This window comes from Falco peregrinus, chromosome 11, assembly GCF_023634155.1.
Source record: "Falco peregrinus isolate bFalPer1 chromosome 11, bFalPer1.pri, whole genome shotgun sequence".
Taxonomy (NCBI): Eukaryota; Metazoa; Chordata; class Aves; order Falconiformes; family Falconidae; genus Falco; species Falco peregrinus.
This window is the reverse complement of record NC_073731.1, coordinates 20,783,604-20,811,465: the sequence shown is the minus strand read 5'-3', so window position 1 is coordinate 20,811,465 and position 27,862 is coordinate 20,783,604. Positions and strand designations below refer to the sequence as shown.

Genomic DNA, 27,862 nt, shown 5'->3' with positions numbered 1-27,862 from the left:
ATAGATTTGTTTGTAACTGGATGCCAAAAGGAGGAGGAGTTAGCAGTCTTCCCTTTTGCTTCTCTCCCTTCCTCCAAACACTAGGAGCTTTAGCAGATATCTCAGGAACCTGATGATTTCAGAAGATCTGAACTGAACTTGTCTGAACTTGCCAGCTTGTCAAAGTTACTATTTACTGATCCTGTGAAGAAATAAGGGATGCGCAGGTATGGGACACTAGGAGTCAGTGTCTTTGCTGACCACTGAGTAAGATGACTCACCTGTGAAGCAGGGTATGAAGGAGGTTTTTGTACAATTCTAATGTATTTTTCATCTGACACTGCTTCTGATAAAGCTAGACCTAAATTCATCCCAGGGGCTACTCCAAATATAAGTTGTATTTGGTCCGTCAAATTTGTGATTTAAAGGCTCAAAAGAAGACATATATGTTACAGAATTGTTGGCTGTGACTAACTGAAGAGGAAGAGGAGTCCAGTCCCTTGTCCCAGCATGTTCACCTCTGTGGGGTTTTTCCCATATAGTTTATTTTTTTCAAGGGTCTGACTAAAGCTACTGTCCAGCCTGGCATAAATCTTAAAGATAGTTTCTTCCTTTCCTCTCCACTTAACTGAAGCCTGAAATGTGTTGTCCTGCCGTTCTTCCTGCCTGTCCCCCCACCACTGCACTCTCATGGAACTGCTGTTAACAGAGGGTTATCACTGTGATGGACAGGAGTGACTTCAGCAAGGCTTAATCCTGTGGGGGAGAAATGCACTGGTAGACAGGGAAGAAGGATCAGCATTAGCACAACAACCAAGGAACTGATGTCTTTTTCAGAGTTACACTTATCCATACTCTTAAAGTGAGCCTTTCATAATGCTTCCTTCACCTGCAAGCCTTGCAGATCTCAGCCTCTGGTGGGCTGCCTCCCTTTGCATCAGTCCCCATCTTACCACACAGCCGCTGCTGTCTGTGTGGTCTTTGAAATTCACACGGCTTGGTGGCAACCAGTAGGGAGGGAAAATAACGTGTTTTATTTATTTAGAGTCAAGCACAGTTTAAACTCCATTCTAAATAAATAAAAACTCTTAGCCAGATTTATATAAATAAAAAAGCAGATTTTCCCCTCTCTTTTGGCTGCTGTTGAACAGCATCAGTTTCAAGACCACACAAGGAGCTGTGTCGACAGCTCCTGAAATGTGCAGTGCCGGCAAAGGTAGGAGGGGGACTGGAAGGACCTTGATAACTTGCCTCGAGCTTCTGATGCCTGGAGGTTCCCTGTATACACAAAGGAGTAGCCCAGACACTGTGGTGGGTTAAAATGTTAGAAGAAAACTGAGAACATCTTAGGTCTTTAGTGGATAAATATTTCTATAAAAGACCAGGGTTTTTTTGCAGATCGTTCATCCACTTTATCAAGTCATCTGTGTGAATGGTAGTTGGCATAGCTGAGCACTATCATCTCGGTCTTTTAGTTTAGCCTAGAGGTGATAGAGCACCCATAAAAAGCAGTGATGTGAGGAAGAAAATGTTTTGTTCTTAGGAGGCTGATCACACGTGGCCTTTGGGGATTGAGTCTGCATTACACAAAAGTTCCCAGTTTCCATCAAATGGTGCTCCCACACAGGTGCTGACAGTGCCATGTCTCCTCTTACAACCATCACTTAGGGAAACTCCAAGCATGGTTTCATTTTCTTGGGAATGAAATGTACTATGTCTGCACAAGGTTTCAGATCTCTCTTCGCTTGCAGGCCTGCCAAGCTATCAGGAAGGGTGACAAGCAGCTGCTATGTAGAGCACCTGGGTTTTGTTACTCCAGATGAGAGATTATAACAGGCCTTAAATAGGTATCTGCTTTAAGTGGATCCTCCTTGTGGCAGCATTTACTCTGCTGCTTGTGGATGAGGGTGGGCTGGAGGACACAGATCTGCCGGTTGCAAAATTAGGCTGAGAACAAAAAAGGCCCAGTTGATGATGTTGTTGTGACTGGTCAGAGGCTGCTACAATTCTGACCAAAAAAAAAAATCAAAGAAACACTCTTGCAAGGCAAAGCCTTGCTCACAGTTCATTACCTCTTTCATATTTTGAAACCTCCTTGGGCTGGCGAACAAAATGACCTACAGATGTTAGTCACATAGAGGAAAATTTTCAAAGAATAATTTTTTAAACATGTCCTTTTATAGCTTACTTTACACACTTTATATATTAATTTAAAGTTATGAATGGTTATGTATCCCACAACCCTCCTTTGGGTTGTCTTGTTCTGTTAGTAAAACATCAATTCACTTTTCTCTTGCCACTTAATGACACAGGGTCACAGCTTGTCGTCGGCAATGGTGTCAGAAGAGCATGATCTCCTAAATAATCTTCACAACCCCCTTATCCTTCAGGTAGTTAGCACATCTCAGGGCTGTATCGCTCTATGGTCCAATTAACAGTAAAATGCCATTTTTCTTTGCACAGATGAAGTGATTATCCTACTCCTACTTTGGCTGTGCCAACCTGCAGATGGTTGCTTCAGCTGCCAAAAACCTTTGACACAGAAAATCGTCTCTGTCCCAACCTGCTCAACCCAGAGATGTGAAGAGTTTCCCTCCTGGCTCCAGCTGGTGGTGTCTCAGCAAGGCTTTTTCCTTGAGAACATTGTTTGCCTTACTAGAAAGAGCATACATTTTAAAAATGCTACTTAATACGTGAACAGAGATAGTGTGGCATAGACTCACACTGCACACCTGCAAGAATTTGTGATTTCCATGCATAGGGGAGTGGATTCAATTTCTAATGTTTCAGAAAGAAATGCTGTATTTTGAAAACCTGAATGTAGGAAAGCTAGGAAGGCTGGTGCAAAATACTTTCAAACCTGAATTGTATTGGGTTTTTTTCATTTTCCTTCTTAAAAGAAGTTTTTAATGCTTTCTCCTATGAAAGTATAGTGTCAGTGGCAATGGACTGTATGTGCGATAAATGGCTTTTTGTGATTACTAAACACCCCAGCCTTGCCTTACAATTTAACCAGCCATGAAATCATTTATTGCATTGCACACTGAGTTGCCGTGAGGAAGGGTGTCACTTACATATTGTAGTACTCTAAGTAACTACACCAAAGTTTAGATCATTCATTTTCACAACAGAGAACAAAAATTATTTACCTGATTTTAAGTCTCAATAGTAATGTGAGATGTTTAAGGCCTTGAAGAGAATTTAACATGTGAGTTTTAATTTTTTTCTAAAAATGATAGCTGAGCTATTAGAGCAGAACCACAAAGCAGGTGGTTCTACACATCTTGTGTTGGTGACTATGAAATGTCTGGCAAGAATGGACTCCTGGAGAAATTTTGTGCAAATTTACAGAAAACAACGAACAAATCTAGGTCATGGGGTTCTGAGTGAGATGGAGCTGCTATTTCATTTTAATTATTTTATGGGAATTCAGTGTAAATATTAGCTTAAAACCATCAAAAATTCCAAGGAATAAAAATGAAAAGCCTATGGGAGGTTATGGTTGAGGAGAATAAATACAATAATCTGTATAACTGTAGGTAGGCTAATCTGGCAGTGATTTGGAATAAACATCATTAAAATCTTCTTAGAAGATGTAATTAGCTAAAGGTTGTAAAGTAATTGTTGCCAATGAAGACAGTTTTATTTAAAACTGCTCTTGCCAAATAACTAGATTAGATTTAAATAATTTTTGGTAAAGTTAAATGTGATGACAAGCTGCTCATTTAACAGATTAGATTAAGATAATTAGTAGGAGATAAAACCACTCACTCCATGTTACAAGGATTAAAAATATTTTGTAAAAAAACCCTAAAAAAGTTTATCATCATCACAAGGGTGAAAAAGGGTTTTTTTACTCAGGAAGTCAGTCAGTCTGACTGCTAGCCTGATGCTATTCAATTTACTCTTTTCTTCCAGTTATTTGGAAATAAGTATGAAATTATTGTTAGAAAAAATATCTTGAGGTAATAACACTTTGCTCTGGTAGGACGTTTTTGCTAACCATGGGGGACTGTTTCATAGGGTATGTTTGGAAAAACAGGCATTTTATCATAGAGGAATGCAAGCACAAATGTCTGTCTTGAAAAGGAAGAAGGCCCTGCATGTAGGATTTCTGCATGCTAGAAATCAGTGATCCTGAAAGTTTTAGAGTTTGTGGTAGTCATGTAAGTTAACAGGAGGTTTTAGGCTACTTTTAGGAGCATGACTACAGTATTGTATGAGCAAGTAGGAGAATATTGTGTAGGACTGGAGAGGTGATTATTCTCCTAGATAGCACTGATAAGCTATTGATTAGAAAAGCAGGCTATTTTCTGGTGCCTGTTAGGAAAGGGGATTGATCATAAACCAAGGAGATAGGAGGAAAAAATTCCGGGGATGCTCTGAGGGTTTATCAATACAATAGATCTTGAAGACTCTCAAGTACACAGTATATAACTTACATGTATAACACATAATATATATCAGTATTTCTGTTGTTATAATTTTATTCAGAAATATATATGTATTGGTGTAAAGAAGTATGTATATATGTGTGAGTGTATGCTTGGGAGGTTTGTGGTAATGTATTTTCTAGATTACAATAGTAAAACTCTTAGCTATTTAAAAGAGCAAATTAATTCTTTTATTAAGCTGTTGTAATTCATCTTGCCTTACCTTGTGCAATATTTTTATGCTTAAAATGAAGCATCATCTGGAATGACTAGTATTGTATATATAACTGTAGCTCCAGGCTAGCTTCATTGATCTCAGTAGCATAATGGATAGCAGAATTTGGCCCTCTAAAATTTAGTTATGTCAGTCCTAAAATAATTTTATAAGATATTTATATATCTCCTCCTCCTTCACACTGCTTGTAACCTGAGAGCATCTGCGTGGCTAAGAATACAGACTTGTCTTTTCTAAACTGAAGACGTTCTGCTCATACCACTGGAGAAACAAACTGAAAAATAAGGCAACCAGATGTTTAAAAATGTTGAAAGTTCCTTTTTTTGGAAAGGTAGCTACGTTAAATAAACATTAAAATGCTATTTTTTCTATATAACTATTCATTTTAATGGCACCCCAAGAGTTCGTCCAAGGGTCTCTGGGTCACTTGGGAGAAAGTACAGTATATTTTGGCTCCACAGTCTTCGACTTGCTACAAAGAGCTAATTCTTCCAATTAATGAAATAAATGTTGCTGATGTAGGTGGATTGACAAATTATTTTCAAGGCTAGTTTATTCAAGCAGATGGCAAGTCTGATACGGCTGGAATGGTTCAGGCGGCCTTCCCTGCAAGGAAAAGAGGCCCTTGGAAGAACGACATACGGTGACTGTTCACTCCATTCACCTCATGGCATTTACTCCTTTGGGCATCTTCTGTCTACGGTGGCACTGCAACAAGGCTAGGAAGTATGAGACGTTTTTTGTCCTGTAGGGCTTTCGATAGGGCTTTCTGTTCAGGGTAGAAGAAACCTGTTTGGACAAGATACCTGTGGTGAACACCAACAGCTGAGGTAGCTGTAGGTCTGAGAGTCCCTGCTGGGCATACTGTAATTTGATGAGCTATTTAATTGAAAAGCAGGTCACTTTCTGGTGCCTATTAGGAAAGGTGATGAAAATCCAAGAAAATATGGGGAAAGAATTGCAGGGATGCTCTGAAGTTTATAGATACTTGCTATTTGATCAGTTGCTGGAAAGCTGAATAGAGCAAGGAAGCTAAAGGGAGAATTTCAAGGCCACAGTCTGTTTATGTGGGTAAAAGACTTTTGGAAAAAGGAGGTTTTCTTTTCAAAAATACATTCCTTCTTTGGGATGGCATGCTGAAATAGCTGCGTTTTAATTTAGTTTGCAACAGTTTATGAGAATAGTTGTATTGCAGTGTTGATACTTCAGGAGTGGATCAACTCCATGAATTAATGCATTTATGTGTGTCAGTAATGATGAAGGTGGGTTACTGCACACCTGAGACCCTCTGTAGGGCATATTGGTGTCTGGCTGCAATTTCTGAGCTTTACAACTTCAGCTAACTAATGTGGTAGCCTCTGTGTTTCCAGACAGGAAATAACACTCACCGTTAGCTGTACTGTATATGGTGATAGGAGGTTGTGTTCCTGCCTCGATACCTAAAGATATAAAAAGGGTTACAGAGAAAAGCTTCCCATCTCTCAGGGAGCACATCTACCTCTAGCTATGGCTTGAAAACCAAAAAAATAAACGAGTTGAAGAAGTCAAGTGCAGGATTCCTTTTGCCTTCTTTGGAAACAAGACTTGAGGCTCTCAGCTGGTGCCCATCAGCGTAATGTCAGAGGGCTGTAAGGTGATATAGCATGTTGCACACTCCAGTAATCCGGATATATCAGAACTGGCTTTAAACACACTACCTGATGTACCACAGCCAGACCTCCTACACCACAGTGTGCAGCTAGGTCTTCGGCAGAGCAGGAGGGTATGCGTAACAAATGCAGGGCTCCATGCTGCTGTAGCAAAACTGCTTTTCTTCCCTGCGTGTTAGCTTTTTTTGGAGCCTGGTCAGCTGGTATGGTTTGGTTTGGAGCCTGGTATGCTGTATATGCAGTGCTGTACTATATGCAAAAGACAAATGGCACAACAGGGCAGAAAGCAACCGTCGCTGTAGTGGAGTTCACATCCATGGTCTCTGGGTCTGGCTCAGTGAGAATAACAACTTCAAGACGTGGAATTAAATTGCTTTGCTACTGTGTGAGCTTTAATGTTAATTAGCTGTGTGAGTGGACAGCTGTGCAGGACTAGCTAAACCTCCAAATCCTGACTGCACATTACTCTATTGGGAAATGCTGGACCTCAGTCTGTGTAGGTGGGTGGGGTTTTTCTTCCTGTTTATGGCAGGGGAGCTTTTGGAGGCTGTTTTATTTTCAGTCACTTGGAGCTCAAATATGAGCTGTCAACCCACAGAGCAGTGTAATATTACAGATAATTGCATGTTGTTCACTGAGCCCCAAAGGCTAAATCACCTCTGGTTAAAATACCAGTTTTCATTGTTAGTGAAATCTGATTTTTTCTAAAGAGGAATGTGGGGAATACATGGAAGAAACTGGTTTATCATTTATGTTCTTGTAGTAGCTTAGTTGTAAAAACAGGTTGTATTTACAGTACATGTGGATAACCTCTTATAACGTATTGTTTACAGAGCCCAGGAGAGAAATCTCAGCATCACGCCAATGGAAGAATTTTGTTATCCCTTCTCTTGGGAGAAAGGTATGCAAAGAAAATAATCCATTTGTTGTTATAAGAGGAATATATTTACCTTCCAAGAATTACACATCGCAGATTGGTTTGATTACTACAATTAGCGTATCTGCTGCTACAGAGTGTTTGCTTTGTTTCTTAAAGAGGAAAAAAAATGTGGTGGTACACAGGGGATATGAAGAGTATGGATTTACATTAAAAAGACTGCTTTTTCTGGCTGCATCTATAGATAGATGTTAGGGAAACAGCCAGTGAGGCAGTTTCAGCAGAGAATTTTGCATGTGCTTAAAAGTATTTGTTTTAAGTTTGTAGACTGAATAAAATGTGATCTCCAGTTTCTCCAGCTGTGCTCTGTCTACAGATTGCTCCAGAATTTCTATGCCTTCAACTTCATATCTCTCTCTTTTCTTTTTTTTTCTCTCCTTCCCCCTCTCCAAACACTTCCAAGAGCCAAGAGGATAGTTGCTGGTATGCAATGAAGGCTCTGAAAGGAAAAGAATAAATTAACATCAAATGGGCTTCTCCTCCTCCCACTCTACATACAGAATGTCTTAAGGAGACCCTAGCACCATATCAGTACTGCCTCCCAACACGTTCTGTATCCCAAGAACCCCTCCTAGTCCTTTGCAACCTTCAATAACTTCACTTAAAATGAAAGTTCTATTTTGGTCTTTCTTCTGTGAAATTATTGGTGGTGTCTTCTGGAAGGTGCAAACTGATACATTCCCTCAGTTCCTCTTAATGTCTGAAGGAACTGCGATTGTAAGGTGTATTTCAGGGGCTATTTAAGGATAGCATCCTTAATTAACATCCAATTGGATTCAGCTATTGGCATCTGCTGTTTCATACTGTTAAAGAAACTGGTATATGCTTGCTGTCACCTGTCTTTTCAAGGGTACCCTACTTATGTTGTTTCTATCTAGCCTACATATTAAAGAAGGAGCGTCAGTAAAATCTCAGCACTTACTGCATTGTTGTATTGGTGAATACTTTTTAGCAAATCAAAGGCTTTTGGTTACTTTGCGTTTCTTGGTTCAGGCAACAGAGATGAGGACTGAGATGTGGAAGAACACTTTCCTGGGCAGGTCAGTACCCCTGGCTGTGGCTCTCCTCTGGGTCCCCTCCCAGCTTTGCTGGAGACCTCTGAGATTCCAGTCCAGCTGACAAAAAGGTGCTTGTGTAAAGTTTAATGTGCAAAGATGGGATTTATTTCTGAACTTCAAAATGCCAACTTATTTTGCCATGGAAACAAGGGAAGAGACCTCTGGTGCTCATGGTAAGAGAGTATGGCTAAGAGTGTGAAGGGATGGCAGTTTAGCTGCACTGTGCTGATGTTTGTGGCTTTCTTTTGTGTGGCATGAGATAAAATAATCACGTTTCAACCTCAGTGAAAGCAACTAGAAACCCCTTGTCACTGCATCATACCAGCTTTGATCTGTTGTACTTGATTGTATACTTTTTGTGTGTTACAGGCTCCCAATTTTCCTTCTTTGCTCTAAAAACTATACTCAGAGTATTGAATCACTTTTCTCCATATCAGTGAATCTGCTTATTGACATCCTGTTAGAGGCCTGTGCAAATGGTCTTCAAAAAGGAATAAATGAAAGACACTAGTGAAAAGCAAAGTTTGACCGGAGGGCAAGGTTCTGTCAAAAACACTTTATCTTTCTTTGTTACTGAGATACGACCAGATGTTTGTTTATAACAGAATGCCTGCATTGGGATTTTGAAAGCCCAGATGAGAAAAACTGTATCTAATTGCTGCTAGGAGTACAGCTATGTCCTAGCTGCAACCTGGGCTGGTGTGTCCTGAAATACTGTATGTGGAGATTCTGGGAGAGGAATAAAAGTGTATGTGCTTTTGCTGAAAGGATATAGGGCTGTCAGTTCAGAAACACTCTGAACATCTGCTCTGACTGAGCCCTGTGGTTTAACTAGATTAAAGCCCCACATTAAAATCATCATCAGTCAGTCAGAACGCTTCCTCAGTCTGAGAAACATAACATCACGCTCAGTGCTGCAGTTTCCAAAGAAGCCAGTGTGTCGTGGTAAGAAAAAAAATATTCAGAACAGTGAAATATTTCACAATTGTGGCTTGTTTGGCTTGTGTGACATCACAGACTAATGTTTAACTTAGCATCAAGCAACTTGCAATTTGTTGCCCTAAATTATTTTAAATCTAGCTAATTATTTTGACCATATCTTGGCTATTAACTCTAGTCAGCAAAATACAATGTAATTCATGTTCTTCTAGCTTTGGGAGAGTTTCCAATCAAAAAAGTTGTAGCACAGACCACAAACTTGTGTTGTTTCAGTGGCACAGAGGTCATCTTCCTTTTACTTAAACCCCTAGATAACCACTTAAGACTGCCAGACTACAGGTCTTATAAATTATAGGAGTATGAATTGCCAGGAAATCTCTGTTTTATTAATAAAATGAAAGCCACCATTACAAAAAGAAAACCCAACCCTACCAAACAAATCAAGATAACCCTCTTCAGTTGGCATTTGGCTGTAAGCTAGTTGTATCATGTATGCAATAATCCTTTCCCATAGACAAGTTGCTAACAATTGAGTAAACGGCCTGAAGTATCTTACATTTACGAGACCTTTTGCTGTAGAAATACTGAATGACTTAAAATTAAATCTATGTTGCATTTATTAAAGTATTTAACTAGTTTGGTTTTAGTTTTGTTGTAGTGAAACAGAGAAGATAGAAATATATATTCTGCACAGTGCATGTAACAACATAACTTTTGAAGTCCATTTCATTTACACCAGCCAGAAAATGTATCCAGCAATGTGGAAACACAGTGTTAATGAAAAAATTCTATAAATCAATGTACAGCCCACTACATGTTGAGGAAGCATCTGGTGCAACTTGAATGTTTTCTGTCACTGATTTTAATAGCCAAATGTGCAAAATAGCTTACTGCACAAATATTTTGAGATTTTTGCTGATGGAAGTTACAGATATGAATTGAGAGGCTGGAATCAAGGGACAGATTATAGCTATTTGGAGCCTGAAGCATGTTATAGTATAACGATCCTGTGTGCTTCTCCTGCCTCTCTTCTCATTCCTTCCCTCACACTTTCTTGGAACTGCAGCGGGAGGAAGGCTTCCCTCTTGGGAAGCATCAGTGATCCTTTCCCTTTGCAGGCAGGGAATTTCTTGGAAGACAGGCAGCTATGTTCCCCCATGCTCTGAAGGCTTGCCTTTGCCTGGCCTGCTGCACTTTTCTCCTGGTAACATTTGACCGGTGATGCTTTTATTGGGGAGATGCTGAAAGACACCTTGCAACGAGAGATCTCATTGAGATGAATGAATGTGTTCATATTGCAGACCTTAAAAAGACCACACTACATCAGATAAATGTCATGTTGTCAATCTTTTTTTAAAAAAAAACATTGTGGGCTAGAATAATGTGAAAAATATAAAAAGAACTAGGAATCCAATATTATCAGATGATTTCAAGAACTAGGAATCCATTATGATCAGATGATCTCATGATCTGGGTTGGTAAGGAACAAATTTTAGGTGTCTGTACATTAACTTCTACCTGAAGCTGCTCCAAAAAGTCACGTTTACAGCAAACAATGTAGTTCTATGTAAAGTTCTGAGGACGAAAGCTCTGCTCCTTAAGAGAGGATGGTGGTGGCAGAACAAAACAGTGAAACATCAAAATGAGGGAATTGTTATTTTCTTTCTTGGATGCTTTGTTTCTATTGATGACTGATCATTTCAGATTAATGATGTCATGTCCACATATCCCAGCTCCTTTCTCATTGCAACATTTACTGTCTACCAAAGGAAAAAAAACGTTATGGTGGTTTTTACCTATATGAGTGATTTTGTTTTTTCACATGAGTGACTTGTTGACAAAACAAGGTTTTCGTTATGGAAGGAAGCATTCTTTATCATTCAGAGTGAAATTTTAATCTTCCAAATGTTTCAAAAGTCACCATGTGTTCATGGTGACTACTCTATTGTAAGGCATGACATTTATCTGGTCAAGGGCTGAGTTTTTTGGTCATGTGTTTGGCATTACATTATGGATGTTCAAGTTACTGATAATGCTCTTCAGACGCATTAGAAATTTGGTGTATTTGGTCTAGACTTGCATTAGATGTTAGATGTTACAAAGTGGCCTCATCCTGGGAGAGAATCAATGGGCAAACTGCTGAAATGAAGCACCAATTCAACTGTAAGAAAAAAAATGGTATGTAGAAAGCTGATTTTGCTGGAGCTTCTATTGAGAGGGTAAATATTTATCAGATAAAAGGAGATATGCTATACAGAGAGAGCTACAAAGAAATCAACACCACCAGCTGTGAAAAGCATTGCACTGGCATAAAAAAGAAATTTATAAATAACTGATGAGCTAGCAGCATTACTCCATGGACCAGAAACCACAGCCTTAAATGAAACGTATGCAGTTGAGCTATGAGTTTTTCAAAGAAGTGTCAGGTGTAAAGAAAAATGATTTTAAGATTAAAACATCAGAGGGACAACAGAGTATGGAATTATATTTAACGGTTACAGTGGTGGGAACTTGAGAGAGGGCAAATAAATTATGAAAAGACAGGTAGAAGCCTATTAGAGCACGTAAGCAATTGTGGTCCAATTTGAAAAATGGACATTGTTGATGGGGGATATGATGAGGCTGAGCAAAGTGGATGAACAATAGTGGGATCTGAAAGAACAATGACTCTGCTTTGTTCCTGGGATCTGCAAATCTGCTTCAGATCAAAAGAAAAACAGACCTGCTGGCACACAGGCTAGCAGGAGAATAGTTTATACCTTGATTTTCTAATTAGAACTCATCTGTGATTACACTTCTCATTTCTCTGCTATTCTCTGCTGGTAAAGCAGCCACTTGTCTAGTGGTGCCTATAACCCTGACACTGTGTCAGACTCCAGCACTGGGCTCCCTCATCACTCGAGCCTGAAAGCAGAAATCTCCAAACAATTCAGCCATGCAGCAAAGCTACAGGAACCAGATAATACGTGACTAGCTGGGATGGAGATGCCCAGAGTTAGTTTCCCAGGTTACCACCGTGTTGGTGGATCTGCCCTGCGACTCAGGCTTGCAGCTCCAGATGGATAACAGAAGGTAGCTGTGGTCACCACGAGTCACAGGGTGAGTGCACTTGGCTGAGGGTGACAGCACACAGCCTGTCAGCTCTTCTCTACCTGCCCCATCACGTGCTCCCACCTCACATTTTTGCTCCAGGGCAAATCTAAAATGGCTACACACAATGCTGAGTAAACAGGCAGTTATAAGAGCAGTTAATGCACTGAAAATGTTACTCTTGAGCTTGCTTTGTGGTATCTTCCCTGCACTACCACACCTTGTTTGGTGTTTTACTGACACTTGAGAGTTTCTGAAAAGCATGCAGTAATTGCAGTGTATTATTATCATAATCTGCATTTATGATACATAGTTTATCATAAAATGCCTTTTAAACAATTTCTTGGTTTTTCTTGAAGTGTTGCTGCAAATGACATTTGTGTGTGAACCTCAGCTGTATACAGTAACACCTTGTAAAGTACTTTAACAAGACAGAAATGCCTAAATAAAGTTTGGGTTTGGTTTCAAAGATCTTCCCTTTAGGAGACTGCAGTAAATTCAACCCCCAGATTGACACCCTTTTCTCTGTATAAATCTAGTTTTCCAGAGCTAACATTTCTTCATGGTGTAACTTAATTGCTTTACAAGGAAAGACTACAATAGTGCTATATATCTACAGTGGCTTTCTCTAGCTTTTGGAAAGTGTATGGTTTTACAATTAAGCAACAGGGATGCTCTAGTCTGTCACATATTTGGGTTTGTTAAATCCATTAGCAAGCAATAAAATCTCTGGTATTCCATTTTTCTCACTATTTATATTATTTTCACCCCACCCTTTCACCCTTGGCTTTGATTTTCTTTCACTTTTGCCAGTTTATCTACAACCACTAAATAGAAACAATGCTGCTCCTGCTTCACAGCTCAGCAGACAGGTAACGGTGAACCATCGTGCTGGGCTATGCCTATTCAGCCTCTGCTGCCCATGCAGTTTTGTGTAACTGAGCGTTCTCCATCACACCTCTAAAGCCCCTGTGAACGAAGCCTATCTAGTAAGGCCAGGCTCTTAAAATGGATGTGAGTACTACAGGTTTCCTGTAGTTCTCTGTTTTCAGCCATTTAAGCACAACTGGTTTTCACAATAATCTTCTTTAACCCAATATACTCCTGCACTCTCAAGCTTGACGGAATCTTTCAAGTTTTGGGTAGGGCTTAGGATTTGCTGAAATGTCAGTGTATTTTCAAGTCCCAAATTGAAGTTTTGTTAAAAAAAAAAATAGAAAAAAAAGGGCTAGAACTGAATAGATTCTGTGCACACAGTTCAGAAGTATGTGTATGGAAAGCAACACTCCTAATTAAAAGTCTTCATAATTCCTTCTCCCCAGGTTCTGACTAATCCTGGATGGGATTACACAATGCAGGGATGTCTCACTTGTGGGGTTTAGTCTTATGAGATCAGGGCATGTTTATCCTCGCTCAATAGGCAAGAAAGGGAAAGGACCTCACCCTGTTAGTCACCGCAGTGGTTAGAACATTTGCTAGTTGTGGTTGGGGTGGACTGATGCATGAAGCCTGCTCCCTGTGAACGTGTTAGCCACTGGACTGGTTATGGGGAATGGTGTTCTTTGCCACAGCCTATTGTGTAATGGGTAAACTTGGTTTGCAGTCAGTTAGAAAATCATCTCTGGGATGAAGCAGACCTCTAACAAAATCATCTTTGCCCTAAGGAATTGCAGATGACATCCACATTGATACTGAGGAAAAAAAGCAGAGAGAGAAATAGAAGTCTGAAAGAGTTCCTAGGGAAGTATTCAGAATTTGCTGGGCAGGCTTCAGAAGGTTATTTCTGGGGGAAAATAAGATGCCTGTGTGGATATTTTGGTGAATATGAAATCTTACAGTGAAAAGGCAGAAAATCACTAGGCAAGTGCAGCCCAAAGCCTGTCATTTGTTTTGTGTCAATCTTGAGTCCCCACGATGCATGGTGTTTGGGAGGAGGTGCAGGAACTGGAGAAGCTACCGTCGCCTGGAGAGAGTTTGGAAGTGTTTGTGGAGAGTGCACAGTGTGCAGAAGGGGGAGTGATAAAAGTGCCACTAAACAAGAGGAGTTCTTCAAGGGAGTACTGAACACCAACACAGCAGGTAAATTAATCTGGAAACAATTTGCTAGCTGTTGGCTGCAGGTACAACTGAGGCAAGGACTGAATACAGAGGCAAGAGCTTCTATTCAGCCAGACTACGTAGCTGCATAGAATGTGATGTGTGAGCCTCTTCTGGGTCAAGCAGATACAAAGCAGAATACAGACTGAGAAATGCCACTCTGTGTTTAACTCTGTTATATTTATCTGTGGGGCAGCTTTAGAGGACTGGAACTCTTAGTTTAGATGTAGACAGTGTGATGAGGAGATCAAGGTACTGGGGTTTCAGGAAAGGCTGTAGGCAACAACAGGTAAAATGGAAACACAGCTTTATAACTAAGGGTTTCCCAGTGTATATGGGTAAAAAGTTCATGAGGATAAAATTTGCAATTGTATTTGGGGGAATAAGCATCTTTTATTAGACCAAAACCATGTCAACCACATCAAGAGACTATGCTTACTGGAAAGACAGGGGTCTTAAACTACTACAGCCTTTTACCTCATCTTTCAGGTAACAGGGATGCTCCCAGCAGTGTATGAAGTGGTCTAAGGAATGGATTCGTCTCTGGAAGACTTCTTTTGCTATGGAGGTAGGATTCATACAATGCCTGATAGGTGCATGGCTCAGAGCTCATAGACCAAGCAGCCAAACTGATGCCATGGTGACAACTGCAGGCTCCACTGGCTACAGAGAGAGTAATTTGACTTAAGTTGTTAGCATGGGGTGGGAGGTTCTGAGGTCCAGCCTTGCTCAGAGGACTGCTCCTGAGAGCTGAGCTGGGTCTTTTAGGCCTTGACGTGAGCTTGGCTTCACCTGCTGAACTTCTGCTGGCATCACAGTGCTCCCACATAGAAATGTAGCCTGAACCCCCCCTCCCCTGCACGTTTGGTGGGAGTTGCAGCCCAGCCCATGCGAGAAGTGATCTGGCATGTCAAGCTGCAGCCAAGCAGCTTGCCTCCCTCGCGCAGCACAGGGCGTGTGGGGCTCAGCTCCCCTGTGGAGCAACCTCAGCCGCCCAGAGCGCTACTTTTCAGGTTGCAGTAAGTTCAATTGGAGTTAAGGTGACTGTTTCACTCCAAGCTGCTGATGAACTGGCAACTGCTATCTTGATGATCTGTTCGTGATTATCCTACCGAGAGTTTAATTTTATTTCATTTTTGCTTGTTGATATTAGCTGTCCCAGGGGCAGGGAATTACATTGCATGCTCCGTATACAGCATTACGATTACTCTTCAAATAGATAAATAGAGAAAAGTTATTTCTCTCAAATCTCTAGCTGTTAGGACTTGTTTTTAATGCTACATGTATTTGCTACACACTCCCTGGTTTTTGAAGCCCCTGTTTCTGTTCTTATATCTTGATCTTTATTTAAAAGTAATATTAGAGTTGATTAACTGTAAAAAAACCCACCCAAACCCTAAAATGGTTTTTGCTGACTAAAGCGATCTCCCTGAACATAGCAGATAGATTATTTTCAATGATGGATTCAAACACCTTCAGGGTCTGCACGGCCTTTCTATTTAGTACTATCAATGCTGTAACTTTGTTATCAAGACTGGCAGTTTCTTCTCACAGAAAAACTTTATTACAAGGCTGACTTTCCTAACACCTCCCTGTTAGTAACAGAAACAAATAAGAGTTGATTGTTCAGCTGCTGTCATTTAAAAAGACTAAATCAACCTGCCACAAAAGAATAATTCCCTCTGGTAACTTTATCCATTTGCCCTTGCTGGTGACACTGTGGATACCACCCTAGTTGAACTATATATTAGTTCCTAGAGAAGCACTTTGAAATATATAGCTCTGCACAATGTTGTAATTGAAAAAAATTGAATAGCCATACATCGTTCAGTAATCTGAAAAGAATGCAAAGGTTCAGTTCGAATTGCTTTGCACAATTTAATACCATTTTTCTGTGCTTTCCAAATGGGTTTATTCTGCTGTTCTGCATATATTTGTTATACAATTTGGCAGCACTGGCTATATGCAGGCAGCACTGCTTTTTAAAAGGACGTGTCAGTGTTTTCATTTTATGTTCTGACCACATTTTAAAAAGACTTTACCTAACCAAATGACCCACTCCAGGTGTTTGCTATTCCAGCAAGAAGGGCAGCTGCTCATCCAGAGTCCCAGGAAGGGTTCAGTAACCTGTGAGAGGAGTTAAGGGCTTGACTTTAAGCTGATCCATTAAGGCACTCTTTCTTCTATTGTGTCTTGGAATCAAGTCTCTAAATTCGCTTTGGATTGGGGGAGCTTTAAAAGCTGCCATGAAATATGTGCTTTTTAAAATTTACTGTATAATGTTCTCTTAGATTGGCTTCTATTTATTTTACATACAATTCTTCTACATGTTTCTGGATATTAAACCCTGTATACTGCCTATCTGTGAAGACCAGCTATTTTGAAATCTATGGAAGAATGACTCTGAACAGGTAGTCATCAGCTTTCACTTAAAGTTACTTTTTTAAAAAAAAAAATTAACATTTTAATATCACATTTTGCTCTTAGTACATTCCTCATATAAATCCTACATATAATATGACTGTGATAAAAAAAAGTTTATCTAAAAGAGTTGTTAATAGTATTAATATCTATAAATACCACAAAGACTGAATCACCATGCTGCTTTTCAAACCAGATCATCTTACTGCTGATAGGTATGGTAATAAAAGTTGGTTAAGATGTAATTTGGAAAATTATATAAATACATGTTTTTTTCAAGCTTTTTATTCCAACTAACTAGAGGATTCTTTCAGTTGGTGGGGTTTTGCATCTGGCTGTTTTAAGCTTTCTGTGTTGTTTTTATAATGTTATGGATGAAAAGAGAGTCATACTGGGATTTAAAGCAGGCAACACCAATAGGGTCAAATTGTTAAAAAGCTTAGGAAAACCATTCACAGTATTTTCAAGGTCTGCATAGATATATATATGCACAAAAGGCATGAATATAAATACAATCACACATTTTGTACGTGCCAAAATATATGCTAGTAAATATTACAGTGCTTTGGGGAGGTTTATTTGAAACACAATCCCAGATGAAGGAAGTGTATGGGAATAAGTATATTGTCAGACTATCAGGATCTGAATTGCATAATGGAACAGAATGAACAGCAGAGAGAAGCAACTTTCTTTGAAAGAGTAAATTTAAAATATAATGCATATTCTCCATTTGTGGTGGGAAAATCCAAGACAAATGGAGACCAAGGAAATGAGAAGATAAAGAGAAATTAATAAAGTAAGCTACACTGAAGTAAAAACAATTCATGGTTGAAAGGAAGATGAGATTGAAACTGCTTTTGGATGTAACTTAGTGGCATTGCACAATGTTCTTTGTTCTAGGGCAAGCAGGCTTTAGAAAGCCTGTAGGAGATACGAGGTTTGTCTGGAGTTTCTAGATTTTGGAGTCTGTTTTGTATATATGTCAGTCTCTGGGTAGCTCTAGATGTAAATTCTTGAAGCACCCTAACTTTCAGCATCTTTGTATCCCAATGATACTGTCTTTTATTATTGAAGAATGGAAGAGTTTTGTACAAACCAATTTCTGATTACCTATCAATACATTGATTATAGAACATAATACTGTTTTTAAGAGGCATATTTCTTAGAATTAAGACAGCCAATACTAATTTTCTCTAGCCTGTTTTGATTAGTCCTGTGAATAGTTTGTAACTGATTACTCAAATCTTGGCTGAGCCATGGTCAGGCCCAGATTGCTTTCTGTGGAGGTTCCACTGAAGGTTTTTTTACTATAGCTGAACAAAGAAGCCCTGAATTGGGAATTGATAATAAGATATAGAATGAAAGAGTTAACATCTACAGTTTCACTGCCACTCTTCTGTTGCAAGGATATTGTTAACAAAGACTTGATTGTTGTTTTGGCTACCAGTATTAAGTACAAAAGAACTTTATGAAGGTCCCAGACACAGACTGGCATTTAGACTGACTGTCCTTTTCCAAAGCAGCTTTTCTATTAAATGAGTCCATTATTAAAACATGGTAGCTTTAATTAAATCTCTATAAGCTCCCATCAGGAAAATGGCATTAGCTGCTAGCCAGGAAAATATGGTAAGTCCGTACAGTATCCCTGTTATTAGCGCTTGATTGTCTGTTGCAGTGTTTGATCAAAGGCATGGAGATTTTGACGTTGTTTTACAGCAAGGCTAGCCCAAGGTACTCGGGAGTGTGTGTGTGGCAGGGATTTATAACAATTACAACTCCTTGTAAGTACTGGACCTAAAATCCTAAAGGCTGCACAAAATACTGCTCTTGTACTCGTCTAGCTCTTCCTCGTGCGGTGTGGTTGTGTCCCTACAGAAGTGCTTGAGCGAGGTGTTTTCTCATGTGCCAATAAATTATTCTAAGTGTGTAAGATGCGTTTACCAAACACAGATGTGTCTTCCCCTAAAGACTGTAGGTCTGGGAACTCTAGGTATATACACAAATACAATTCTTTAGTTTTCATTTAAGTTTTGGTTAGATTATGTTAAATAACTTGATTTAAAATCCCACCTTTAAATACTGATTCAGATGTAAGATCAGAAGCATCTCTAAAGGGTTTCACCCATTTCTGTGGATAAAAGCACTAGAGATACAGAACAGGGAAATAATAATAATTAATGTGGTTCTTTAATGAGTGGATTTGTTTGCATGTTTCTCTCTAACTTGGCTTTAAGATTTACGCTTAAGACTTGTCAACTCACCACTGTCGAGTAAGTGACATAGTTACAGCAGATTGAGATGGAGAGTGGTGCACAGGAGATCTGCTTGCATAGTGTCTGAGTGCACACTACCACAAAGAAGTACTCAGGTTGTCTGTGTCATCGGATGGGGTAGTCCTTTCTTCTAGGGAAAGGCAATAAAAGATCTTGGAGCTGTTTGTGCTGGAAGTCCACTTGTCACGTACTTGTCCATTATCAAGTTTCATCATCAAGGAAACATCATTCCTGCTTCCACTGAAATCACTGACAGCTGCTGTTGACTTCAGGGGAATGGGCATGAAGTCCCATGTGACAAATATGAAAATGATGGTAGTCCTAGACTTCTGAGTTTTATAGGAATTAAATTATCTTAAATATGGGCTGTTAGAACCACCACAAAAAAAATGGGGGGGGGGGGGAGGTGGGAGGTAGGAAGGTATACAATTACCCAGAAAGCATGTGGCTTTTCATTGATTAGACTGTCCTGTTTGATTAGACTCCTCAGTATTTTTAATTTTCTAGCCCTAATTGCTGCCTTACATCTTTCTTGGGTCCCTTTGTTCTAACTAATCTGCTTTCAGGTCCAGATTTATTTTTCCAGTGCCTTCAGATTCTCCACAAACGTATCCTGTCATTATGTGTTTTATCTGTTTCTGCAGACGGTTATTTGACAGAAAGTTTCCATTGACTCCAGAGAATGGGTCCTGTGAATACCCTTTGTGGTTCTCAGGCGGAGTACTTGCAAAATGGAATTGATTAAAAGGTCAAAAAACATTACTGTTGCAATGTCTGAATTGCTCCATCAAAGTGGTACTGTGACAAATGTGTGCAAATCTTTTCAAGCGAGTAGGCTGGATTTAAAAAATTTGTTCCATCTTTAAGATCAGCTTTCTGATGTTTCCCAAGGACAGAGACATTTTCAAATTAGATAAAAACTAGTCTCTCCTCTTACACTAGTGTCAGTTAGTAGTAACTCTGGAGGTAATGAGATTCCCCTAGTCTGAGTTAACAGTAGGATTGAGATTCATAGTATTTAATCTGTTTTCCAAATTCTGGCTCTAAATTGTTCAAAATAGCTGTTTTAACATCAATAGCTTGATTAGTATAACTAGCTAAGGTAAGACGTCTTGCAGAAAGTGCAAGTAACCAGTGTACCTGCGTCTTTCAACTTCAGAATGACTGATGGGGAGCCTGTGAGTGTAAGTAACTCCAGATTTGTTTCACATACAGTACATGACACAGGAGAAGAAGTAGCTATATGTCCTCTCCTGCTCAAAAAGTCTTAGAAGGCCAACAAAGTCTCGAAGATGATGATACTGATTTATAAGGACATCATGGCCAGGGCTTGGCAAAAGGTTCATCTCGGCGTACCTTCACAGCAGCATTTACTGTCTTGTTACCTAGCCATCCTACATCAGGATGTAAATTTGCCCCTCACCATTTAAAATAGCTATCTCACAAATAATTATTAGCCACTGCATCTTACTTATCTGTATTGAATCCCAGTGGAGACAATATAATTGTAAATTTCATTGCCAGCTAGGTAAGCCCCATATGGTGCCTCCTCCTTGTGATTCTTCTAGCAGCAAAACCTCTCTGAGCCGATGTGTACATTCCATGGTAAAACAGATCTTCATGGTGAAGGCAAAGCCTCAGTGTGAATAACCTCTGTGTCTCCATTCACTTTTGAGCAGAGAGAGATAATTTATGTCCATCTGCAACATCATTAGTGCATTGGGCACTTGAACTAAGCTTCAGAGACTTAAACAAGGAATTGTTTCTACCTTTCCTTATGTGTTCTTGTAAAAGCAGAACTTCTTTTGGGGTCTAGTAAGTCAGTTTATCTCACTTTTGGTTTAGCTAGGCAATTGCTGGGTAGATGGGCACTGAGAACTTCCATCTTGACAGATTGTGCACATATGCTTTGCGGAGTTTATGTGTGTCTTTGGTGGGTTTAAGAATGGACTTCACACAGGAGTCTGAGGGAAGCTTCCTTCAAATTCCAGTCACAGCTTCACAGCATGGTTGAGTTGGAAAGGACCTATGGAGGTTATCTGGTCTGACCTCCCTAAGGCCAGTTGCCCAGGACCGTGTCCAGATGGCTTTTGAATATCTCCAGCGAGGGAGACTCCACAACCTCTCGGGGCAACCTGTGCCAGTGCTCAGTCACCCTCACAGTACAAAAGTGTTTCTTGGTGTCCAGAGGGAAGCACCTGTGTTTCAGTTTGTGCCCATGCCCTCTGGTCCTGTTACTGGGCATCACTGAAAGGAGCCTGGCTTCATCCTCTTTGTGCCCTCCCTTCAGGTGTTTATATGCATTGATGAGATTCTTGATCCTGCCAAAACAGTAATTGCAAAGGGAATAGGCTTCGCGAGGGAAAATCAGTTTGCCTGTGGGTTTGAGTGAAGCTGCTTTGCATGAATTCTGGATGTGTTGCTGGTGCCTAACCTCCGCTCCCTAAGCTGCAGCCGTTTGCAGACCTGCCTTTTGATCACAAAGGAGCGCTTCACTGGTGGGCAGCAGAGCTGACTGGCACACACACAGTAAATCTGAGGCACATTATCACCTGCAGGGTGAGGGGAAAGGTGGTAATAGAGAGCAGCCACCAAGCACTCCATCAGTTTCTGTGACTAATAAAAATCACAGATGAACTGTTGTGGTGGACAGATGGCAATCCATAAACCCGGGCTGTGGGATGATAAGGAATGTCATCTTGAACCAGACGAGTGGCTTTGTTTCTTGAACAGTGTGAAGTATTCAACATGTGACAGCTGTTCTCCAGAAACTTCTAGGGCTTGCTGGTGTTGCTGCAGTTTATCTAAATTATTTGGATGACAAAAAGTTATTTGCAGATAAACATGACTTTGCATAATCTTAAAGCAATATATAGAGATGGTAGAAATACTGTAGTTCAGTAGAACAGGAAAACTAAATGACAGAACACTCCCAGTTGTGTATTTTGCAGTGTCTAATGAAATGACAGATACAGCACAATCTATTTTTAGATGGCAAATGTGAAAGATAGAATGTGGTACTACATAATACTCTCAAGCACTTTTAGTTTCCATTAGAATTAATTAATTTTTCTTTCCCAGACTATCATTTCACAGCAACATTTGTGATTTCTCATATAATAATATTGTTTTAAAGAAAACTCCTCTGCATAAGCATAGGCTGTAAAGTAGCACATTGCCAAGTTAGGAAATAGATCTTTTCAAAATAAAGTCCTATAACAGGAGCAAATAAACACAGAATGCTAAAGAGCGACTGCCAGAGAGGTTCACCAAAGTCTGTCACCACTGGAGAGGGAGACAAATCCTCCTCCTTCTTTTCTTCCAGTTTTTCCTGGCGAGCAAGACGAGCTCTACACAACAGCTTCCCTGGGTTTTTTTGGTCTGCTGTGCACTGGTACCAAGTCTGCACTTAGATGGTGGCCTGTACACTCGTGCTAAGCCCCAGCTTTGTGCCTGGTTGTTCCTGCAAAAAACTCAGGGTCTGCCCAATAGATGGGTAGTGTCCCTGCATGTATCTTGGGGTGCAGGTCCTCACCTTCTTGTAACTCTGTTCAATTTTCCTGCTCAAATTTAAATCTGCTCCCTTGGTTTTACAGTTTGAGAAGCTGAACATGGGAAAGAAATATAAGCATGTAAACAGGCCATGCATTGTAATCTAGGTGCTGATGTATGGCTGTCATCCCTCCAATTCACCTGCTAGAACAGCTGTGGTGGTGCTGGGATATCACACATGGCTGTTGTGGCTTTGCCAGCAGTGTTGGCCTGCCCTCATGATGTTCATGTTCCATTGCTGTTTTGGCAGGCTACTAACATTTTCTTGAGGAAGGAACACATACAAGGGAAGGAAAACAATGAATTCAAGAGCATTGAGCTACTTAGCAATAAGGTTGACTGCCACATCCTCCATGATACATCGCCGTGAGTAAAACTTCAGCACTAGCATCATGTCCAGCAATTGCAGCGCAGGGCTGTCAGTTCTCATTACTCAGAGACTGAGCGAATGGATTGCATTACTTCAAATGGTCTTCTGAAATCAGGCTGTCGAACAGAACAAGAGGCACCAGTGCAGCTATAGACTTTCACATGGTTTGAATTGTAGCAGTCATCTCTCCCCCACACTCCCTGCAGCATCAAGGAGTGCCAGTGTTGGTGCACTACCAGGGAAGTACTGAATTGAAATGCAGAGTAACCGCACTTTATGATTTTTTTTTTTATGTAAATGCGGAACTGTTCGGTCGGTCCAGGGCTGAAGTGAAACATCCAGTTAGAAATAAGCCTCACTAATACAAAAATACAAAGGAGACTGTAGCCTGCGCTGGAAATCACAGCCTTTTTTCAGGATCCCACAATATTGTGGTAGTCTGTAAAAAGTTTGAAATTTGTGAAAGTCCCAGTAGCATCATGGAATCTGTTTAATGGAAATTCCTGTCACTTTGTGGAGCATTTGTAAAAAAACTTTCCAGACTAGAAGTACCCATACATTGGAAAATTTGATTCTTATGATGCTCTACTACCATTATGAGCTTTTTTATATTTCACTAATGAATTACCATTCTGAAAATAAAGCACCAGTAGGGTGGTATTCCTTTCAGCCATAAGAGGGCAATGAGTACAGAAAACACCTTTCTGGTTACAGTGCTAACTTACAAATTATGAAAATGCGATTTCTTTATATATATACTGTTAGTATGACCCAGCTTTTGTTAAATGTGTGCTAAACTGTAGTAGAATCACAGTTCCTGAAATATAGTATTTGTGACACAAAGGCAAGGCTGTTTATAACTAATTTTTCAGATCTGTGGATATTTTGCTTCTGTGGGACCTCTGTGGTCAGTGGCACTTACCTCTACTGTTTGCTTTTGGTCTTTTGCTTGGGGCTTGTGCAGAGCCTAACAGTCACACTGTCTTGCAGTTATAATTTGTGATTAAAAAAATGTGAGAAAAACACTCTGCATATAAAATCTTTTGGTATTATGTGGGTGTCAGTGCTAGATTCATGTTACCATTACCAGCTTCTTTTCCAGCTTACAGATTAGCAGAGATAGTTTGTCTTTTCCAGTGGCAGTGGCAAGAGGTGGTGGATATGCAATATGACCATGTATGTTTAGAAAAACTCGGGTATTTTTTGTGTAGAAAATGTTCATGTTTTAAGTGAAAATGGGAAGAAAGCTGAGATAAGAATAATAGAAATAAATCTTCAGTTCTAAAAGTACAAAGACCACTTTATTAAACCTGGGTAAAAAATCCCTCCCTTCTGCTTACAGAGTAAAACCTGCATATACCTTCTCTTTTATTGTTCTGACAATGCATAATGATATGATTTCTTTCCATAAAGATACACTTTTGTCCCTGCCTAGTCCTTTATTGTTGATGCTGCTATTTCTTTCCCTAATGATACACTTTTTTACTTACCTGTTCATGTGTCTGGCAGATTATGATGTAGAAAACAGTTTTACATTTATGACTAAAAGCAAAGTTTTAGTTCTTCGTGTACTGCCTTCTCTGAGGTGTCATGTTCAATTAATAATGTTATGAACAAGCTGCTTCAAGCACATATTCCTTCTTCTAGTATAAATGACTTCTATTTTGACAAACTAGAACCAGAGTAGTCTAAAATTCAAGCATGGATTAATTTTAAGCAGGTCACCTTGTACTAAAAAAAACCCAAAAGTTTAAACTTGTTGGAGAGAGGCATATCGATGAAAGTAAAGGAGATTCAGAAGGCTAGGGAATTAATTTGATTAATACAATATGGTGTATATATGCTCTTTCACGTGAATTTTAGTTTATTCTGTTTCTAACCCCACTAAATACTAATGAGGGGAATAGGACTGACTTCTGGATCTACTCCTTTTGTCTTTTTTTAAATTTACTGCTGTGGGGTAGAAACCCAGCAGATACACAATGCCATTGTAGGGACCAGAGACAACAACTTGAAATGCATAATGAAAATTCTTAGTTTATTAGATTTGTCCTTCTGTGATTAAAAACATATCTTAACAGCAGACATCTGTTGGACAACTTACGTGGTTCCTTATTGTCTTGGTATGTGAGAAAATACTGCAAGCTGTATTGCTCAGCCTAGTATGCTGCGGATGCACAGGAAATTAAGCATATGCTCAGTGGTGGAGTTGTAATAACATGCAAGTTTGGTGTAATCTGTTGAAATGAAAGAGTGCCTGCCATTCCTTGTGCTGTGCCCTATGGAAAGTAAAAGGAGCGAATGATAGGAGCCTTCTTCCCTTGCCTGATTTCATGTGATACATCTTATTGGCTGTGAATCAAGTTTGACAGAAAAAGCAAGTGTGTGATAAGCGGCATGTTAACATCAAAATAGTTTTGCAACTGCTGCTTTGAAGCCTTGTACTATGGCCATTTCATGAACAGATCACTGTATGAAGAGCAGTGTTATGGAGCAGAGCACTGCTTTCACTAATTTTCACAAGAGAAGTTAATTATTTTTTTCCCCTCAGTAAATGTACTTCCTTAAATGGGATATCTCCTTCCTTAGTATTAGTTTTCTCCCTGTGAGCACAACTAACCAATCTTTTGAAAGGTGACGGCTTTGAAGCCAAAATAGCAAAATAGCACTGTGGGTTGCCAGCATGCAGCAGACTTTGATTGTGTGTACTTTCAAAGCAAAAAAGACCTTCATGGTTTTAACTAGATGTTTCAGAAATATCCGGGGCAGCTCAGTGTTTTGCAAGTAAATATGCAATGATGCCCATGGAAAAAGTCACCAAGGACATAATATTTATTTACATACCCATAGTTCCTCTGAAATTTGTGTGCTACAAAGGTATCAAAACAGGCAAAAAGCTTTATGAACTAGATTTTCAAAATATTGAATATTCATATGAATAAAAGTCTATTCAGATTTACAATAGAGAAGGTTTAAATCTTCGTGTTTCAGGACTCAAATAGCCTCTATGGAATTTTAGGAAGGAACTCATCTTGAGTCTAAATAAACAATTTCCTGCTGAAGTACTGGGCTATTTTGCCCCAAATCCAAGTCAAAGATGGACAACGTAAGAGCAGTGGGCTACTATTTTAATATGCTATGATGATCACCACAGAACTGTATCTCCATATACTTCCAACAGGACATAAATATATCCTGCCCTTGCTGGCAACCTGGGAGCTGCAATAAGTACTGATCCTTTTTACAGTGAATACCGTATTATCAAAGCACTAAGATTCAGAAATGGGGCTTTGTGCCTTTCCAGGATGTGAACAACAACTGAGGTTAAACCTCTAGAACTGAGGTCTTGCATCAAGGTAACATGATCAATAACCAGGAAATACAGAGGTGAAGGTACATGCCGGGCAGTTGTCAGTCTGCCTTTTCAGGGCTGATGATTATTCCTGCAAAAATGTCCATCAGGGTTAACAAAGTATGAAGTAAGTGGTGGCTTCTCCATTTCTTAACATTCTCAAGTTGACACTAGGGGCATATGGAATACCTGTTGGTAAATTGGAATGTGATGGTTTAAGTACTGGAGCAACTGGGTTAATTCCATTCCCTGTAGTATACATGTGTTAGAGAGTGTGGAAGTCAAACTGGATGACTTCGTGATGTTTTCTTACTGTTTATAGGTAGGTATGAGAAAGGCCAAAGAGAATGCCTTCCCTGGTGCTTGTGTCTGGCTCCAAAGGGTTAATTTCAATAGGCATTTCAGCTGGATTCACTCTGTTAGCTGGATCTAGACTGAGTGATAGAGAAATTCCTTGGAGCCAAGCTGTGAGTGTAATGTGAAGAAAAATCAACCTGTGCTGTGAGAAATCAAGGATGTCTTTTTCCAGTGTGTAACTTGGTACGTTGTATGAATGAAGTTTTCTTCCTGAGACAGTGCATGTGGTATGGTAGCATATATGACCGTGGGCTTTAAGAATTGGGAGGAAGGAAGTGAAAAAGGTTGAGAAATTCTGCTCTGGGAAGTGATGAAGAAGAGGCTAATACCTCGCAAGTACGGAGAACTTCTAATTCCAGAGGCTGGAAGCTCCTTTGGGCTATGTTTTACTGACTTACATGAACTGCAAGGTGATTATTTTTTTATAAGATCTGGAACTTTTCTTTTTCCAAAGCCTTCTAAACAAATGTTTGATAGCTAACCTGCAACTTCTGTAAGTGGCACAAGTATTTTTCCACCCACAAGATATCCTTTTCCTATGTTTTTGTTTAATTTTCCCTGTGTCTGATTAAGCAGGTGAATTACTTTGTGTATAAGTAGTACATTTTTCTTAAAAAGGCCTTTGATAGTGCTCAGTTCTGACAAATTTAGTAACTGTATATGCTACCTGATGTCAAAACAATTTACCTATTTTTTTATAGCTACAGCTAAAGCTGTTTTTTATGACTACTTTAGTCCAAATAAATACTCCTGACTAGAGTAGATCAAGATAAACCCACAATCTGCAGTCGTTTCTTTCAACAAATACCAGCCATTTGCCCACTCATGGGTTTTCTGGCTCCTTGCTTATTAGATGTTATCCAGCAGTTAACAAAAATGTCTAGAAGAAGCTTATGCTTGCTTTTGGACCTTGGTCAAATCCGACAATTTTCTGATAAGGAAAATTTGAAGCAGTGGGTATGTACATAAATTGTACATTTTCAAGTAAAGCTGTGGGGACAGATGTAACAGTCAAACAGTGCAGTGGTCCTGCTTTCTGATGTAGGCACGGTAAAGATGAAAATCCCAAATTCTCTTCTTTTGATCTAAGGAATTTAGAAGGTATCATATAGGAAATCTT

At 39.6% G+C, this 27,862-nt stretch overlaps 1 long non-coding RNA gene across 1 annotated transcript in view; it reads left to right on the top strand.

Moving 5' to 3' along the window:
* LOC129785358 (uncharacterized) overlaps positions 1-27,862 on the top strand; it is a 96,803-nt gene that overhangs the window by 22,888 nt on the left and 46,053 nt on the right. Inside the window, exons 3-4 of the long non-coding RNA XR_008749311.1 lie at positions 7,130-7,197; positions 8,227-8,273. This is a non-coding gene — a long non-coding RNA (uncharacterized LOC129785358). The remainder of the gene's footprint in view (positions 1-7,129; positions 7,198-8,226; positions 8,274-27,862) is intronic.